The 19,616-nt window shown below is 40.8% G+C and overlaps 1 long non-coding RNA gene across 2 annotated transcripts; it reads left to right on the forward strand.

Moving 5' to 3' along the window:
• Window positions 1-7,458: 7,458 nt before the first annotated feature.
• LOC142750941 (uncharacterized) lies at window positions 7,459-12,407 on the forward strand. 2 transcript variants are annotated; one of them, XR_012882643.1, is made up of 3 exons: window positions 7,459-7,515; window positions 10,946-11,060; window positions 12,058-12,407. It is a non-coding gene; the product is annotated as an uncharacterized LOC142750941 (long non-coding RNA). The 2 variants fall into 2 exon arrangements; XR_012882642.1 differs by lacking the exon at window positions 7,459-7,515 and adding an exon at window positions 9,236-9,494.
• Window positions 12,408-19,616: the final 7,209 nt, after the last annotated feature.

Genomic DNA, 19,616 nt, shown 5'->3' on the forward strand with positions numbered 1-19,616 from the left:
CTCAGTCTTGCTACTCTGCAGCGCCCCAAAACATCAGGGGGGGGCGGCCCTGCCAGATCTTTACCTTTATTATCTGGCGGGACAACTAAGATACCTCAAAGTATGGGTTGCCAACATGGCCTTGCCAGATAGGGAACATCACCTGGCATTCCATATGCATATGTCCACTCTGTGGCCGGTATTGGAAGGGTCCCTGAATGAAATTAAAAATGTGTTGCCAATCCATAGGGTGGCTTCTCAGGTGTGGAGGGCTGCGAAGAGTATATACAGCCACTCGGGAGTACAAATTGATATGCCACTATGGTCTAACCCCCTTCTCCCACAGATATCAGAGGAACTGGCTCCACAATTTTGGATTCAAAAGGGGATATGTACTATAGGGGACATGTATACGGATAACATCCTCAAATCATTTTCACAGGTGCAGTCGGAGTTTGCAATACCCAGGACTGCTTTTTATAGATATTTACAACTGCGTCATGCTCTTAATGCCCAATTCCCCCCCACTGACACGACATTCACTCGGCTTCCTCTGATAGGAGTTTTTAGGTCCCAAGGCCCCAGAGGTCTGATATCAGCTATATATACATCTCTCATTACAGCCAAGGTAGCTAGTACACCCCTGATGGTCAAGGATAGATGGACTGCGAGGATACCTGACCTTGCAGAAGAGGACTGGGATGTGATCCTAACTTCTCCATTATACGTGTCGCCCGCTGCCAACAATAGGATGATACAGCTGTTAATAGTCCACCAAAGCTACTTGACACCTGTTAGAATGCATAAAATGGGTAGATATCCGAGCACAGAATGTCACAGATGTAGGCACCCTAGCTCAGACTTCTGGCATATGATATGGGAGTGTCCGGTTATCTCCTCTTTTTGGAAGGAGGTGGTAGGAGTTGCTGCGGGAATCATGCATATTCCGGTCCCAGTAAGCCCACAAGTGTGTATATTTGGTATCCTCCAGGATGAACAGTGGCCACATTATCTGAAAATATTCCTCCGGGAAATTCTGTTTATGGCACGAAAAGCTATTGCTTTAAGGTGGATGGACCCCCGTCCTCCCACAGTGGCAAGGTGGAAAGCACTGGTGAATGTGGTTATCCCGTATGAGAGAATAATGTATAGACAGAGGGGTTGCATTGATAAATTTCATGGGATATGGGAAGCTTGGTGTGATTCTGCAGGGACACAGTATACTCCGCACAGGTATAGCGACCTGCGTAGGTCATTAACACATGTCTGAACATCTGGGGTGGCGGATCTAGATCATTTATGCAAAGTGTTCAAAGTTGTCTTGGCCACTGTTCTCCAATATAGCTGCTTTTGTAATTCTGATGGATCCTAGACTCATGTTAAAATGTCTGATTGCATGTATGTACTTCTCCTAATATGTAAAGTTGGAAAGGTAAAGATTATCATCCATGTCTGCAATATGTACTGTATTAAGTGTATGGAATGATTGCATTTGTACTACGTTTCTTCAATAAAACGAGTTTAAAAAAAGACATGTACTGTCATAGAGACATGACCGAAATGTGTCCTTTTCACATCTGTTTGACAGGTTTATGTCTGAATAAAAGATGAGCAAATTTGGCAAAATTTGTTTCATGACCGGTTCGGTAGCATCAGCCGTCCGATTAAATTTGTTGCGAATTGAAAATGTTCCGATTGCCCTGAAAACTCGTGTCTTGCCCTCTGACATCTTCTAGGATCTATCAAAGTAATATCCAGCCAATTTCAAGCCAGCATGTAATGTCAAAGTGAAGGAAGTGCATTTTGGGAAGCCTGCCTGCAAGGCAATATGGGGAAGCCCTTCTAAGGTGATGTGATCCTTTTTCTAATCTGTAAAATGGCGCTCCCCTACGGCCACCATTTTGCTGCGATTAATGAACCACAAACCTCAAAAGTTTTTGGACTTTGTCGAAAACGAAGTTTTCGGAAATTCGGATCAAATTTGATTCCTTTGCAGAATTGATTCGCTCATCTCTATTCTGAATACCTTTCTCAGGGGGTTAAAGAGTATTCAAAAAATGTATCCGTCTGATATACAGCAGAAATAACAGAGCAACACAACAATGGAGTGCTCAGTTTTCCATATGACTACATCTATCAATATTTTTTCTGGAACTGCTTCTCTAAAATAGTTGTGACTTCTGAAAAACCCTATTAAAAACTTCACATACTAAAGGCTCATGCACAAGAGCTGTACAGAGCCATAATGCAGTGCCCATACAAGTATGTGGGCATCATGCATATCTCTGTATTCCTCTGTTTTTTGTAGGCATACAGACCCATATGGAATCCGACAAAGAAAAAAATGGTGCTGCACAGCCTCCGGGTGCTGCTGTACGAGCTCCATCGGATGCCTTTTATATGGAGGTGTTCTCCATTAGAAGCATTGCTTCTAAGGAATAATGTCTTCGTACATATGGCACCCAACGGTGCTTGTACAGCAGCACACTAGGGGGCGGTGCGGCCTCCGTATAGTACTGTACAGACTCCATGCACAAGACTCTGCATTCATTATTTTATCTTAATAATGCGCCTTTCTACACGTATCACAGAGCATCAATCATGTTTCTTTCCATGCTGAAACGTACTAATACCTGAGGCACATGCCACGTGTGCTCGACTACAGTGATTAGAATTAAAATAACAAATTTCTATGTTTTATTTTTAGCTGCAGATGGGAATAATTCTTCCCCTTCATGTGTTTTGTCTTTTCTGCAAAGCCCTTCTATTAATGCAAAAAAACGAAATAAAAAAACTAAAGAAAAAACTAATTACACATTATGGGCCTGCCGCGTGTTTATGGTATGTCCCAGATTCCCCTATCAGAATAATGAAATATCTGAGAGCGACTGATAAGACAAACAGGCTGCTTTCATGACAGCTACATAAAAAATACACATCGTTTTCAATCCTTACTAGTTTATTTCCTTTTATTTATTTATTTGATTTTGTAACTTTTTTGCACCACCGAGACTTTCGGATGGCTGCATGGAATGAAGTATTTGAGAAATTAATTAAGACAACAGAGGCCTACAGAAAGAAAAAGTTAATTAGTTGCGGCAATCATTTAGATGTGATCCAAGGGAAAGAAACAAAGGATTAAACTCGTGTCAGAGGGAGGAAGGCTTCTCTAGAAAAGGGGATTACTCAAAGATTTCAACCAAAGGGACGGCTCTGTGTGGTTGCTTCTTTTGTAATTGGGGATTTGCAACAAACACATAGACTCATTAACATGAAATTTCTTTGTGTAAAGGAATCAGGGAGAAAAAAAACCATCACAATCTAAGAGGCGGAGGGAGCGGTGGAGCGAGAGAAGTCAAGAACGAGGTGGCAGGGAAAGTGCCCTGTGTCATTCCTTGACTATTAAGGGGTTTAGTAAGACATGGTGTGCATGCTGAGCCTAAGAAGTGGAGATTTAGAAAAGTTATCATAGTAGACGTGGCTCTGGGGCCTGCCGTTGTTGGCTTGGATGCTCATCTACCTGCTAAATGATGTATTTAATTATATAATTGGAAAATGGTTTCCTGCTCTGTTAGAAAGACTTGATTCAAGCCATTAAAAAGTAGTCAGTAAACAGATTAACTCAGCAACAATAGGATTAAAACTTCTAAGGGAAATGCTCTCTTAACTTCTTGAATAGGCCTATAGTAATATTCAAAGATGTAATACTAAATTACCATTTTGTACTATAATAGCCATGCCGATCTGCCATATTGGGAACATGAACATATGAGTTCCTTTACATACCATATCCAAAAGATAAGGCTCAAGGACATTGGTTTCTCCATCATAATTAAATCTTATAACTTGTCGATAATATATGATCCATTGAATAATTTTCTTTCTACCTGCTTGATGAAGTTCTTGCTGGTTCGTTCTGTGCTAGTTGATCATGGTGACCAACCTTTTGAGATCCTGTTGGAGTTTTTTTGTGTTTATTATGCTCTAGATTTGCTTCATATTGTCTATCCTGTTTATCTGTATTATATAGTTACTTATGCCTTTTGTGTTGTGAGCACCTTTTCCTAATCAGTCTATTACCCACTATGCAATAGGGCATTGATTCATGGACTATAAAGATCTGTAGGCAACCATGTCATGAAGAAAAGTCAGAGCAAGAAGACCATACCTAAGAAAAAAAATTGTATGGCGTTTTGAGACTGATTCTTTTTTGATTCCTGGCTTGGTCAATCTTTTCCTCCAGTTTAATCTTTCACTATGTTCTGACTTGACACCTACTTATATTAGGCTCTGTTCACATATCATTTGAAGATTTTCTAATGCATACCTCCAAAGGAAGAGCGCAACGTATTCCACTATATAGTCATATGTCATATGCATATGCATATGCATATGTCAATAGGCCTCCATAGTAAAAACCATGCAGCATACATTTTGTCACAAGGCCAGCAGAGGATGGTGTGAATCCTCTGTGTTGCCAATGGCTTTGATTTAGGACTAATCTGGGAAGTGGAGTCTAAGCGACTTCCAGGTTTTCACCCTTTAACCTCCATATAGAGATGTGGACTTGGCTGCTGAGAATCCCCAGGATGCTACACCCAGAGTAGTCTCCATTGGCAATGGCTGATGTGAAAAGACAAAGTAACAAAAGAGTAGACAAGATACAGGTCAGTACTAGCAGAGGACTGGGAAGATGGCAGTCTCTCACAGCAGAGCAGGGCAGGCGGTCGTAATGAAAAGACAGGCAGATGGCAAACAGGACAATGTCAAGGTCAGGCAGAGCTGGTTACGATAAATCCCAAAACATAATCTAGCAGATTACAAATAGCAAGCTAGCAAGAAACCCAATTGATCAGGCTTGGAGAAGAGCAACCCAGCACCTTATCCTCGAAAGCTGGGTGGATTGGAGCACACAGGCCTTTTTAAGAGAAGAGGAGTAGGTGCATTCTAGTGGATGGCAGAGGACCTGGACGAGAGTGGGGGGGGGCGGCGGTCCAGGAGCGTTGCGGCGTTTGCCTAGGCAGAGGAGACAATAAGGATAGGTAAGTACATGGCATGAGTGGGGGAAAGCGGCCATGGACATGGCTATGACACATTTGATTTCTTTATGCCTCTGTATAGATTAGCTCAGTCTACTATGCTTTACTATACAGTAAAAGAAAAAGGGTACGTTCACATAGGGTGGATGCGCTGCGTAAAAGCACACAGTATATCTGCCCTGGTCCCTGCAGGGAATTTCCGGCCGAAAAACTGCAAAATTGTGCAGTTTTTCTGGTGGAATGTCAGCTGCGGATCACAGTATTTAACAGTATTTCATACTTACCCGTAGCTATGGCGACTTGTCATACTAACGCCTGCAGCCTGGCCTCCTGTCATCCTATGTCACCACTGCAGCCTGTTTATTGGCTGCAGCAGTCACATGGGATGAAACATCATCCCTGTAGCCAGGTCTGGACACAGAAGCAGAGAGTTCTGGGTAAGTATAAAATGGCGCATACCTGAACATAGTCCACAAACGCTATGTGAGCAGAGCTGTAACCAATAAACAAGTTACAAAAAAATTATACAACATCTTATTACGCTTCAGGACTAAAATAGGTTGATATCTATGGCTAATGGTAAACAGGTAATCAGACAAAGTAAAGCTGACCACCAATTAGTGATTTTGGATGGCAGAACGTTGAATGTCATTCATAGTCAATTTGGTTTGATTTCTATTAAGAATGACAATGCCCATCATTACAAAGAGAAAACACAGATTTATCTCTGCAAAGATCTTTGAATAATCAGAATAAGTGAATGTTGGTTAGGTGACATAGTGGTGTACGTATATTGGCACCGATCTGATGCAGATTTCTCCTATCACAATGAGTAAACCCAAGCAGACATCTTCCATTGGACAACATCTGACACAATCTACCGTATAACAAAAAGGGGGTGATTGGCGGCAAGTAATTCTCTAAATTTGTCTTTACTGAGGACAAAATTCATGACTGACTGACCCGCTTAACTATAATCAATCAGATTTGATTTACATTTTTTTTTTAAATATTAGAAAACATTTAATTTCTTGATCACAGAGACTCTACGGGGTTACACAAGACTCATACAGTGCAGTAACTTACCCACTTGAATCTGAACACCGTTCACGGCACTGAGGTAGTAACAAGATATGATGTTCTTTCAGGTGTATGAATCATTACCAAATCACTTATTTTCTGACATTTCAATGATTCAGACTTGCTAATATCCACAGCATGAAGATTCACTTTATATTTACACACAAAACTGTTCCAAGACGTCTAAAATTGATGTAATAAATTAAACCCCGTCCCACTTATTTCCATTTGTAAACATTCGCTATAATTTTATGACAATATGCACCTATTTGAAATTGCCCTAAGCAAACCAGTTTAGTCTGCATACAGGTTTCAGACAAAACTAATCTGATATCTAAATTGAGAGAACATCTATTACCAGATCAGAGGCGTAACGTGAGGCTCATGGGGCCCGATACATAATCTGTAGCCCCAAATTATCATGTGTCATTAATAGACCATTATATGGGACAGAGACCGTTTGGGTTCCCTCAGACTCCAGAGGCCAGGCGCAACCTATGCAACCATTATAGCTACACCCCTGGACTAGATAAAGTTTGTCGCCCTGCTAAATGGAATATAGTTAATGCATGTGCACCCCTAAACAGCCCTTATATTCTGGTGGGGAGGGGATGACAAATGACCTACACTTTATGTTAATACAGCTGCAGGAGCCCTCTGCACTTTTTACAGGCTTTGGGGGATCACATAATGCTCCTTCTGAGGGTATGTGCACACGATAGCAGGCATTTACGTGTGAAAAGACAGACTGTTTTCAAGAGAAAACAGCTGCCTCGTTTCACACGTAAATGCTCCTCCTCGTAATATACGAGGCGTCTGTTACGCTCGTAAATCTTGAGCTGCTCTTCATTGAGTTCAATGAAGAACGGCTCAAATTACGTTGCTTTGCCGAGGCAGTCAATTTACGCGTCGTCGTTTGACAGCTGTCAAACGACGACGCGTAAATTACAGGTCATCTGCACAGTACGTCGGCAAACCCATTCAAATGAATGGGCAGATGTATGCCGACGTATTGTAGCCCTATTTTCAGGCGTAAAACGAGGCATAATACGCCTCGTTTACGCCTGAAAATAGGTCGTGTGAACCCAGTCTGAAGAAACAGGCAACAGATATATTAGGAGGCACATCTTTCCGTGTGCCACAATTGTGGTGCAAGGGCAGTGGCCATGCACCATCCATTCCCCCAGCTCATCCCATCAGACATAAAATTAAAAAAATGGATGTTCACCTCACCTCTTCTCCCCTCCGTGTCCCCTCAGCTTGTTAGGACCTTATATGTGACACAACACTCAACGTCCTCAGTTCTGCATCACATACAGTACAACGTCCTGATGCTGCCCGGCAACAGTACATTGTATCAGTCACGGACAGTAGTGAGAGTCAAAAAGGACCTGGAGGGGAAAAGAGGAGCAGTAAAGTAAGTCTACTTATTTAATTTTTTTAAAAACTTTTTTTATTTCTATTTTTTTATTTTTTGATGCAGATGTAGTCTAACGGGGAGGACCCGTCAGGCGGGCCACGTACGGGGCCCTTCACAGGCTTCTAGCTTGCTGGCATAGATTTCCGCAATAATTTATGCCATGGTAGTACTGCCCCCTTTTGTAAGCCACACCACTTTTTTGAAAGAGTAGCGAGGGAGGTGTAAAGACCCAAAAGCTGCAATTTTCCATGTAAAATTCTGATTACAGTTGCAGTATGTGTATCAGAGCTCTGTCAGAGTAGTTCATTGTACCTGTGTGTCCATTACATGAGCAGGACAGTTTTTGATCCGCGGGTAATAAAGAGTGACATTTCTTGTTCAATTACAGCAAGCAGAAATATTGAGAACAATTGATACAGAAAGTATATTGTAAAACTGTATAACTTTTCGTTATACAAAAACATCAAATTTATTTGCTAATAACGGAATATTGACCTTAAACACAGATAGGACATAGTTGTTATTTTTAAGGTAGTATCCAGACATTATACATCCAATACAGCAGCTATAATTAATGAACAAATACCTACTGTCGGCCTTTCTGATAAATGTAGTCATCTTTACATCAATGTTAAATGAACATGTTGTAATGTACTTACCTCACCACGGCGCAGCACTTTCCCTCCTTGACGGCAATGAGTGTTTTGCAGGCATAGATGTCGGGTGGCACATGCTCAGAGCCCTTGTCCCTCCGACCAGTCAGAGCACGGGGCGCTTTATTTAAATCCCCATGCATGCTGGCCTCAGTGCCAGATATATGTATTTGTTCCCTTGCCTGGTTTTGCTATACCTTGATATTGAACATTATTATTGTGACCTATTTCTGTCCCTGACTACGCTCTCGGATAAACTCCTGTACCGCAACTCGACCCGCTACATCATCATAATCAGACCCTGGATTGCCTGACTACCCTCTTGACTACTGCTTCTGTAGCATGCACCCGGCTCTGCTACATTCCCTTACCAAAGCCTGAGTTGCTCGACCCTGCTACGTGATTGTCTTAGTATGTATTATAGACTATTACTGCTGTTACTCGTAGCAACCGTATCTCCAACCTCCGTATTGTTTGGTTTTCCTTCGCTATCAATATTCTGATAATCAGTCACCTGGCAAGTTAGAGGCACTGAAGGCCATCCGAGTACCTTGACCCTAAACGAGCACGTGAGAAAGGGAGGAGCTATAGGTGAATTGTGCCACCTGGTTGGTTCCTTTTCTGTATATCGTAGGAACCAGACTGTAACACGTTATGTCATCATTTCTGGGTATGCCTGAAATCGTGACAAGGGGTCTGTTGGTCCCCCGCACGCGACCCTAAGTTTTAAATGGCATCCTCTGCAAATCCAATTTTTAATCCTTTGGTATTTTATGGAATTAATTTTAAACCTTTATAAAAGACACAGTAAAATAATTATACTGATTCTACTGAATCACGAGGATATGGATATAAAAGTAAAATTATACAAGCAGATTATTAATATCATATATGTGGAGTCTGTCATTCTTCGTGCCGGCCTCGCGTGTCCAGAAGAGGTTAAGGGAAATTTATAGTGTATTGGCTGATAAGACTACAGTGATGAGAGCCTTGTATTAGCATATTCCACAGTTCAACTGACGGATGCTTAGAAAGTACGGGAGGGTGTTATGGAGAGGAGGAGTGTAAAGGGGGATAGAGTAGCTAATTCTCAGTTTTCTGGTTGAGCTGCCACCTAAAGCTTCTCCTCCTTATCTCCTCCTTCTGTTTCACAGTTTACAAATTTTAATTATTTTATGTGTTTCCGAGGCTCCATTTCCTTCTGAACAGTGTGAACTGCTGTCGTCTTTGGATTAGAAAGCCTAAGATTATATCCAAGGCAGTCAATAAAGACTATGAGTGAGTGTGGGTCCCTTTGGGAATATGCAGGCCTGTGAGATAGAGGTGAGAAGACATTAAAACAGAGATGTATGAGAGGTTGGCATTACACTCTGTTAGCAGTGCAATATTTAAATAATCTAAAACTACAGGCAGAGCAAAAAAAAGAAAAATCAATTTCAAGTTGCAAGATTGTACTGCAGAGGCAGTTTCATCAGTATTGCTGCCTTAATTTGGTCCATCGCCCTCAAATGAACCTTTTAATAGAGAAAAGTATTTTTTAATGGGTATTAATGTACTGCACATGAATATATATGCTGTGATAATGAAGCGTTTTTCTTTCAACCCCAAGCAATTGCCATGTCATCGAAGCAAATATTATACTTGTAGCACAGTTTTCCATATAGAATTTCAGAAGGATATCAGGAAAATGGACTTAGTTGTAGCTCACGTTTTTTTTTATAACGTTAATTTTTTTATTTTTTTTTTACGTTTTACGGGATTAAAATTTTCTTTCAAATTCAGAGCCACACCTGTCCACTCCACTACTGTAGCAGCTCAGCACCATGTACTTTAATGGAGCTGAGCTGCAACAGCAGAAACAACCATTGGACAGGTGTGGCACTGTTAGGGTAAGGCCCCATGGAGCGGCATTGATGCGGCCGCAAAGTGTCCAACAGTCAGTCAAGTTGCTAATTAATGACAAGTTGCTAGTTAATGGCTGCACGCAGTTGCGGGTAAGACGGCTGTTTATCTGCAAAATTGTGCGGCCATAAAGGGTGTATTTAATTAATGGCCGCATTATGTTGCAGGTAAAGAGTGTTTTTACCTGCAACAACGCACTACAATTAACAAGCACTTGACAGCCGTGTCGAACAGAGTGCCGGTATGGTTTTCTGCCGCGTAGCTGCCACAACAATGCCACTCCGTGGGGCCTTACCCTTACTGGAAGAAAGCAGCCATGTTTTTGTAATCCTGTAAGGCCCGATCTCTTCTCCAAAGTAACTACTGCTGAGGCCCTGCATCACAAGGTCCTGACGCTGGTCAGCATCAGGACGTTGTATGTTCCTCTGCACAGAAGGTTCTGATGCTGGCCAGGGTCAGGACCTTGTGAAGCAGGGCCCCAATGTCAGGATCGTGAGGCCATAGAAGTAAAGAGGCGCCCAGAAGAGAAGAAAGTATATAGGGGTCTGGTATGAAGTCTGGTATGAAGTCTGACATTTTTTATTGGTCTGCAAATTAATTTAGGAGTATAAACTGGGGTGTAAATTAATTTTGGGGTGTAAATTTATTTAGGGGTCTTGTCTGGGGTGTCAATTATTTTTTTGTGTCTGTAAATAAATTTAGAGTTCTGGTCTAGGGTGTGAATTCAGGGGACTGGTTGGGAGTCTGAATTAGATTAGGTGTCTGGTTGCGAGTCTGAATCAATTTAGGGGTGTGGTCAGGGGTCTAAATTAATTTAAGGGTCTGGTCAAGGGTTTAAATAAATTTTGCCATATGGTCTGGTGTCTACACAGGTGACATGGGTGCCACATGGAAGGAGAAGGCGGACACTTCATCCAGACGTGCTGCGGCAGTGGAAGATAAAAAAAACCTACAGAAGCCAGAAGCAACAGTCAGCACTGCAATTTGGTAAGTGACTGTGCTGTGTAAAAGTTGCAGCTTCAGTGCAATTATTTTTTTTATGTTGTCCCCCACTGTACACCTACTTTATTCCCTTAGCCTCCCATATAGCCCATCTGTCTGACCCCCTTGCCCCTCCCCAGAGCCCAGTATAGGTGTGTACCCATCCTTGCTCCAGTCCTGCCCCTGCCACTTTCCACTCTCTTAGCCATCTTCCCCCCACAGAGTCTTGCTACCTAGTCTCTCCTTCTTGTCCCCTGATAGAGCCTCTACCCACCTACTGTCTCCATCCTGCCCACCCCCCACAAAGGCACTGACAGTTTGCGTCCCAGCTTTTTCCTCTCCTGCCACTTTCCTTTTACCCAGTAATGGAGGGGTGGTAGACTCTTTGACTGTGTGCGGCCCAGAAATATATGACGGCAACCCTGGAACCTCCAGCTTAACAGCAGCACCAGGGGACAAACACAGGGAAGTAAGAACAGATGAGAAAGGTATTTTTATATGTTAGAAACACTGCAAATTACTTTAAAACAGATATTAACAGCATTTCTAGACTTTTGAATGATATGTGGGATAACGCCTTTAATAGAGAACAGATTACAAAGTTAAAGCAGGTCTAATTCCTTTGTACTCTCTTTACTAAGTTTTTAAGCAGAAGTTTCTAATACAGTACCCTAGAAAATGTCCTATTTTTTGCAATATTGATGAAGCATAGAACTAAACAAATAATTTTCAGGATTTAAGTTAAACTCTAACCATTTCCTCATACCTATGTATTTAAGGATCCACTCCAGGCAAAACTGATATGTTGTGTTATCCCTAGCGCAGGGCCTGAGGAGGCAGTGCATGATACAAGGATTTTCTCTTTCATGTTCTTTGATTCTCTGTATCATGTTCCTCCTTCTCAGGCCATGTAGTAGGCATAATGCAATGCAGCAGTTCTGCCCAGAGTGCTACTTTAATGTTAATAATATTTGAAGACTTGAAATTGTCTCTCTCTTTCCAGGGCCTCTAGGATCGCATTGATCAAAATGATCATATTACCTATAGTATTTCATATCATTGGTAATTCCCCGGTTTAGATTATTATTAGGATTTTCAATACATTGGAATCAATCGTCAATGACCTTATTTGGCAAGGAAAGAAGACTTGTATCAAATTTGCCAAATTATGGCGGTCGAAGAGGAAGACTTTGCTCTGCCGGTCTTTAGACTGTATTTTCTCTTGTGCCAGGTTCAGCAATTTATTGACTAGAAATTCTCAGCAGCAAATACACTGTTTTTTTCATCGGGAAGCCCTGTACACTGGGATAATGTATTCCCAACTCTGGAGGCGTGAGATCTCAATAAAATGCTGCCCAGTTATAAAGGGTTTTGACTCTATCTTAGAGTTTGGGAAGTTTTAAAACAGAAATTGGGAATTAGATTTATTTCATTTACACCTCTCCTCTGGCAATTTTTTTTCTTTTTAATTTTCAAGTAAAGGCCCTTTTACACTGTCCAATGTAAACAAGGCAAAGATCAGCCGAGGAACGAGAAAACGCTTGGTAATCGGCTGACCTGCTTGTTTATGCAGCATTTAATATAATCGTTGTCAGCATCACATCTCCCTGTGTAAACAGGAAGATGTGCTGCCAACATGATGGAAATGTATAGGGACAAACAATCGTAACCATCGCTCGCCCCCTTACATAATCAATCATTGCCCCTTGTAAAAGGAGCAAACGAGCGCCGATCAACGAGCTGTCTTTTTGATCGGCGCTCGTTTTCACGGCCAATATCAGGTAGTGTAAAAGGACCTTAAGACATGCGTGCGAAGCAAGGTTTGATAAAGAATGCTTTAAGATTGGACCCTTGGGTTTTTTGGAAAAGCTATATAAGGGTGGATAAGTAAAGGGGTTTCCTCTATGGTGTATAATGAGCTGATGAAGCACTCTAATCGGGAAAGTAATACAAGTTTTTATAGTAATGAGAAATGCAGGGAAAGATTTGAGTTTAATGGGGTGGACAGATGTCACTTAACTATTCACACAGATTCTCAAAACTTATGTTGATATTGGTACTTTACTCCCAAACTCCTGTGCAGAGAAAGTTCCTTCTGTCCTAAGTGTAATACAGATGAGGCAGATCTTATACATCTGGTATGGCGATGCCCAAAATCGCATCAATATTGGTCCTAAGTATTTAAAATTATAGAAACCGTGTTTAAAATTAGTATAGAAGATGCTTTGGGTTTAATCTTGCTGGGAACTGAAACGAGTGGAGCACTGTAACCTGGTGATTCAATTGCTATCCATGGCAAGATTGTAGATTCTAAAAAGATGTTTTGCTAAAGATCCGCCCCTACTGATAGGGCAGCAGAAGGCGATATTAAGAGCCAAAAGGGAGACCCCTATATTTCCGTAATAAGTAGAAGTGGTGAATTGACCAGTTAGACTCAAAGGATGTTTCTTGTGCTGAGGCTTCCTTACTGAAACTCAGTTATATCTTCCCCCTCCCCTGATTAACCAATTTACTTACTTGTTTAGCTATTTTTTTTTTAATGTTTTGTTCGGCCAGGGAGGGTGGGAGGTGGGATAAACAGTTTTTCTTGGTCTTAAAGGAAGAGCTTGTCTTTTTTCCTTTTGTTTTCCTTTTGGTGCTCATCTATTATGTCTAAGGCCCCATGCACACGACCGTGCCCGCAATCACGGCCCGCGATTGCGGGCACGGCCGGCCGCTGACTGACAGCCGCATTTTCCGGCCGTGCTCCCATACAAAGTATGGGAGCACGGCCCGCAAAATGCAAAAGAACGGACATGTTCCCTAATTCCCGGAACATTTCCACGGAACGGACACCCTTCCGTAGTGCTACGGAAAGGTGTCAGCGTTCAATGAAAGTGAATGGCTCCGCTTTTGCGGACCGCAATTGCGGTCCGCAAAAACGGAGGCTTTTTACGGTCGTGTGCATGGGGCCTTAGTTTTGTTAATTATTTTTTGCTCTTTAAAAAACTTAATAAGAAAGTATTTAATAAAAAAATAATAATAATATTTTAACAGATTAATTGGAAATACAAATTAATGTATTTTATTATACAGGTTTATCACACGTGAGGTGTTTCCCAGAATGATTAGCAATAAGAGGAACAGCTTGCAATAGACTAACAGTACTTATTCACCATGCTTTAAATGTGTGGTCAGTGTTGTTTGGCACAAGTAGTATGTTATATCACTTGACCATTATCTTTCAATAGGTCATGACAAGAGCTGATGACATGTTCTGAATGGAATTTAAAATTTGCTATATCTCTCATAAGCAAATGACATGACTAGACGTTGTATCCAAAAATTGTATCATCACAAGTTTAAAACCACAACGCCTTTCTAAGGTCACAAGGGGAGACACGAAAATTGTTTAGGATAACCATCCCCAGTGCCTGTTAGGGGTCAACTCATAAAGACTGACCACAACTTGCATATGATATTTCATTCATCAGCACTATGCAAGACAACTCAACCTACTCAAGGGGCTTCTAAACAACTTCACATTTGGATAGTTCCATTTGTATTGATTTCAATAGAGGTCTTCATGTTGATGAGTGCTGATATTGTATTCTACATGCCGCTCTGACATTGCATGAGAAATTGCAAATGGAGCTCTTATCTTATTGCTTAGCATATATTCCAATAACTTTAGTCAACCGCAGCTGGTCCGACACTAACTCCATGGGTTGTAGCCAACTCATTTGGCTTGTGTTGTAGCGCTTGAGAAAATCATTTGGGAAAATACATGTATTTCCTGCTTGTACTGTATTTATGATAGCTTGTATAGTGAGAAACAGCTCCTTCCCAGAAAATTAGCCCCCCCCCTTCACAAAAACCATTGTGCCATCCCATCCATTCCCCGTTTTACACGCCCAATACTCATCAGCAAGAGCAGTTTGGATGGTTTTGCATTGAGAGCGCTTAAGCATCAAATCTCATCAATACTTTGCTATGCCAAACCTAAACTACCAGATAAACTACTACTATGGGAAAACTCTAATACGCATGGCAGGATAACAGAAACAAAACAAAGCCTGCCTAAATGTGATCTCTCATAGAGTTTGGGGAGATGTGAGATTATGTAGAATAATTGTTACAACAAAGTCCATTCTGGATTTGTTAATAGACCATTATCCTCATCATCTTTTACTTATATATCTCATGCAAGACTTGTAAGGGCTAGTTATCTAAAATAAATATATAGACAATATATACAGCATTGTATGTATTATGATTGTAGATGATAGTTTTGTTCAATTATTTGTTGCATAAGGACATTCATCACAGAGGGTTTATCACATGTAAGATACAGAACAACAATGGTGTTCACACGCACACAAATTCATTCCATTTTAAAGCAGGTGGAACATATTTTTAGGAGGTGCATTTGAAAAAATACATGTTATAGAAAGGGAGATATTCGGGATAACTGAATATTTAAGGAACTGACTCTGCACCAGTACTGCCTCCAGACAATGATAAGGAACCTATTGTGCTGCGTCAGTACATTTTTTCTAAAGTAGGTTTTTTCTTTTAGTAGCTATGATCAGGATCAGGATTGGACATTGAAAATCCTCAATATAAATCTTATTCAGCATCATTAATGTCAGAGGTAATATTCAAGATAGTTTTCCGTAATATTCCTTCCGACAAGAACCACCAGATGAGGATCTCAGAGCTATGTATTCTACTAAGCCGTGTAAAGCGAATTGGATATTTTGAGATTACATATCAAATGGACTCTGAGATGAGACCAAGAGACCAGAGAGCTTAGGTCCCTCCAGTTATATCACATGCACTAGAACTTCCGGTGGGAGAATGGGGTACTAATATGTAAGAAAAGAGCATCATTGGGTTGGGCTACCTTGGGCTCACCAGATAAAAAATATGGTTGTTTGCATGTAGTGCTTTTAACCCCTTCACACACCACGAAGTAAAAGCACGTCCTGATGCGGGGTGGGGGTGATGTATGGAGCCGGCTCATGTATTACAGCTGACACTCAAGACTAATGGACAGGAACAGCGATCGTGCTGTTCCTGGCTGTTTAACCCCTAAAGTGCTGTGGTCAATCACATCTGAGGAGTCAAAAATAGGGGGGCGGCCACATCGGCCCACCGGCAATGCAATTGCAGGGTGCCGATAGTTGTCATGGCAGCCCAGGGGCCTAATGAAGGCCCCCAGGTCTGCCTTCACTCTGCCTCTGTAATGGTACTTTTACATGGCCCGACGTGGGCTGTGTAAACGAGCGCCGATCAACGAGACAGCTTGTTGATCGGCGATCGTTTGTTCCTATCACAAGGAGCTAGTATAGGGACGAGCGCTCGTTAATACGATTGCTCTTCCCCATTTATTTCTATCTTGTTGGCAGCACTTCTGCCTGCCGACAATGATAATATTTTGGGCATTTAAAACTATACAATCAGCCGATGAACGAGCATTAGCAAGGCTTAACAGAAGCCTGTAAAAATGACAATATACTGTAAAACATTAATATTGCAGTGCATTCTACCCCTAGGGGGACTAATAAAATATGTCAAAAATGTTATACAAAGTTGTTAATAGTGAAAAACAAATATTAAAAGTTAAACAAAATTGGTATCTCTGCATCCGTAAAAGTCCGAACTATTAAAATATACCATTATTTAACTCGTGAACACCGTAAAAAAATTATTTAAACGCCCAAATCATTTTTTGGTCACCTTAGTTCTCAAAAAATAAATTAATAAGAAGTGATCAAGAAGTTGTATGTACCAAAAAATGGTACCAATAAAAACGAGAGCTCGTCCCGCAAAAAAAAAAAAAGCGCTCACACTGAATCTACGACAAAATAAAAAAGTTATGCCTCCCGTCGTGAAACAATTTATTTTTAACAAATAGAGTTTTCTTTGCAAAAGTAGTAAAATATAAAATAAAAACATATAAATTTGGTATCACCATAATCGTATTGAGCCGCAGAATAAAGTTGAGTTGTCATTTTTACTGCACGGTGAAAGCCGTAAAAACAAAACCCAAAAAACCATGGAGGAATCTCAGTTTTTTCCAATTTCAGCCCGCAAAGCATTTTTTTTCAATTTTCCAGTACATTATATTGCACTTTAAATGGTGCCAATGAAAACTACAACTTCTCCCGCAAAAAAAATAAGCCATCATACTACACTATTGACGGAAAATTGAAAAAGCTTAGGCTTTGGAAGGCGGGGAGTGAAAAACGGAAATTAAAAATAAAAAAATGACTCAGTCCTGAAAGGGTTCATTTAATATTATTTTTAATTTAACATTTTTATATCTTTGTAAACTAATGTGCAAAATTGTATTGCATAGATTTAGACATTATCTACAAAATTCTTTACAGATATAAAAATAAGAGAATCTATGGGATTAGATTGTTAATACTAAAAATATGAATTCTTTGCAAAGCATATTCCAATGAAATATTCATTCAGTACTTCCTTAATTATCCTCAGCACACAGCACTCAACAAAGCTTCTTTTATATACATTTATACTTTTGTTCTACAGCCCTCATGTCCTTTATCTGCTGTAAGAGGCTTCGGCATTGAAAGGGCTCTTTGCCACTTAAGAATCAAAGCATCATAATACTCGACCTTGATCACCATGTTTCTGATTATGAACAAATGCAAAAGCAGAACGATGTGTGTATAAAATATGTAATTTAATTTTATTACATGTACTAAAAGTAAATACAACAAACGCCTGTACACTGGTAGGCACAATATATATATATATATATATATATATATATATATATATATATATATATATATATGTGGGTCCAGATATATAAAAAAAAAGTGTATAAAGCAAAGGCAACATCATTAACCATTTCTGATACAGAGCTTCAAATCATCTACATAGACGTATCAAATGCTAAAATTTTCTATGTATGCAGTCACCACTAGAGGGAGCTTAGGAGCTTACTGCATACTGTTTTATTACTAAGCTCAATATATAAACAGTATGCAGTAAGCTTCCGTACAGGAACTCGGTTAAAATTAATTAGCTTGACTGTATACTTACCGGCCGCTGTATCCTAAAGAGCGATGCGACCACACCTCTGAAGTCGCCAGTTGCCAGGGGCCGAGACCGGAAGCGCGTCACCGAGTCAGCAGACTCTGTCACGTGAATCCAGAAATCGGCGCATCGTGAGTGACGAAGACGGAGGCCGGTCACCACGCACCAATGACAGAGCGGCACAGTGAGCAGAAAAGCAAATTTTAAATTGATTAGTACCCCTTGAGTCAACAAAAGACTCAGAGCGCTCAATGTTAGGACAACTCAAACCATCCCCACATGATCTACACCCCCATTTGGGGCCTTTTGTGCCGAACATTTTACCAGGTTTAGTTGGTGTCAAATAACTATGTACTATGGCATCACGCAGATTAGGTGCTCTGCGAGGTGCCATAGCAGGATAATTAGGTAACACTTTTTGTAACGTTGGATCGGTCAACAACACCGGCCAGTATTTGCACGATATATCACGCATCTCTGCCCAACGAGAGTTGAATGTTGTTACAAATCTCACCTTCACTTTATGCTCTTTTTTAGGAGTAATTTGATGGAGTTGTTCTCGAGAGGTATTTAGCGCTAGGTAATGCGCCTTGCGTATGTTACGATGGCTATATCCTCTTTGAATAAACCTATCCTTTAGCTCATTGGATCGAAATTTGAAATCCTCCGGGTTTGAGCAGATCTTTTTGACACGTAAAAATTGTTCAATTGGGATTGCCTCAATGGTATGTCGGGAATGAGAAGAAATCGCATGCAATAGCGAATTAGTCGACGTTTCCTTACGATGGAGATCGGTCTGTAAAAAACCATTCTGGTTCCTTTTAATCAAAATATCCAAAAAGTCAATACTGTAATGACTCGAGTTCTGGTTCATTGTATTAATAAATGACAATAATTCATCTGGCAGTTCCCTGCCAGATCATGAAAATATCATCAATGAAGCGGGCCCAAAAGAGGACCCAGCTCATTGACGGTCCATGATCTGACAGAAAAAGATCCCTCTCCCACAGCCCCAGGAACAAATTGGCATAGGAAGGAGCACATGCTGCCCCCATCGCAGTCCCCTGGAGCTGTAGGAAAAAGGAACCATTAAAAGTAAAAAAATTATGTTTAAGAACAAAGTCCAGTAGGGACTGAATGAGTTGAGAGACCTCCTTCCCGATGTCACTCATTAGTAAGAAATTTGCCACTGCATGTAGACCGTCCTTATGTTGAATAAACGTCACATGTTACCAAGATATGGTCAGAATCAAGATGAATTCCTTCAATTTTCAGCAATAAATCAGCTGAGTCATGAAGGTAGGATGGAAGACATTCCACCAATGGTTTAAGGTGGAATTCTATCCATCTACATATTTTCTCGGTCAAACCCCCAGTGCCTGATATGATAGGCCTACCTGGCGGATTCTTGGCGTCCTTGTGTATTTTTGTTAATAAGTATATCATTGGTATAGTGGGTTCCATTACATTTAGAGAGTCCCTCATCGATTTTTAAATAATCCCACCATC

This window comes from Rhinoderma darwinii, chromosome 3 (assembly GCF_050947455.1).
Source record: "Rhinoderma darwinii isolate aRhiDar2 chromosome 3, aRhiDar2.hap1, whole genome shotgun sequence".
NCBI classification, from domain to species: domain Eukaryota; kingdom Metazoa; phylum Chordata; class Amphibia; order Anura; family Rhinodermatidae; genus Rhinoderma; species Rhinoderma darwinii.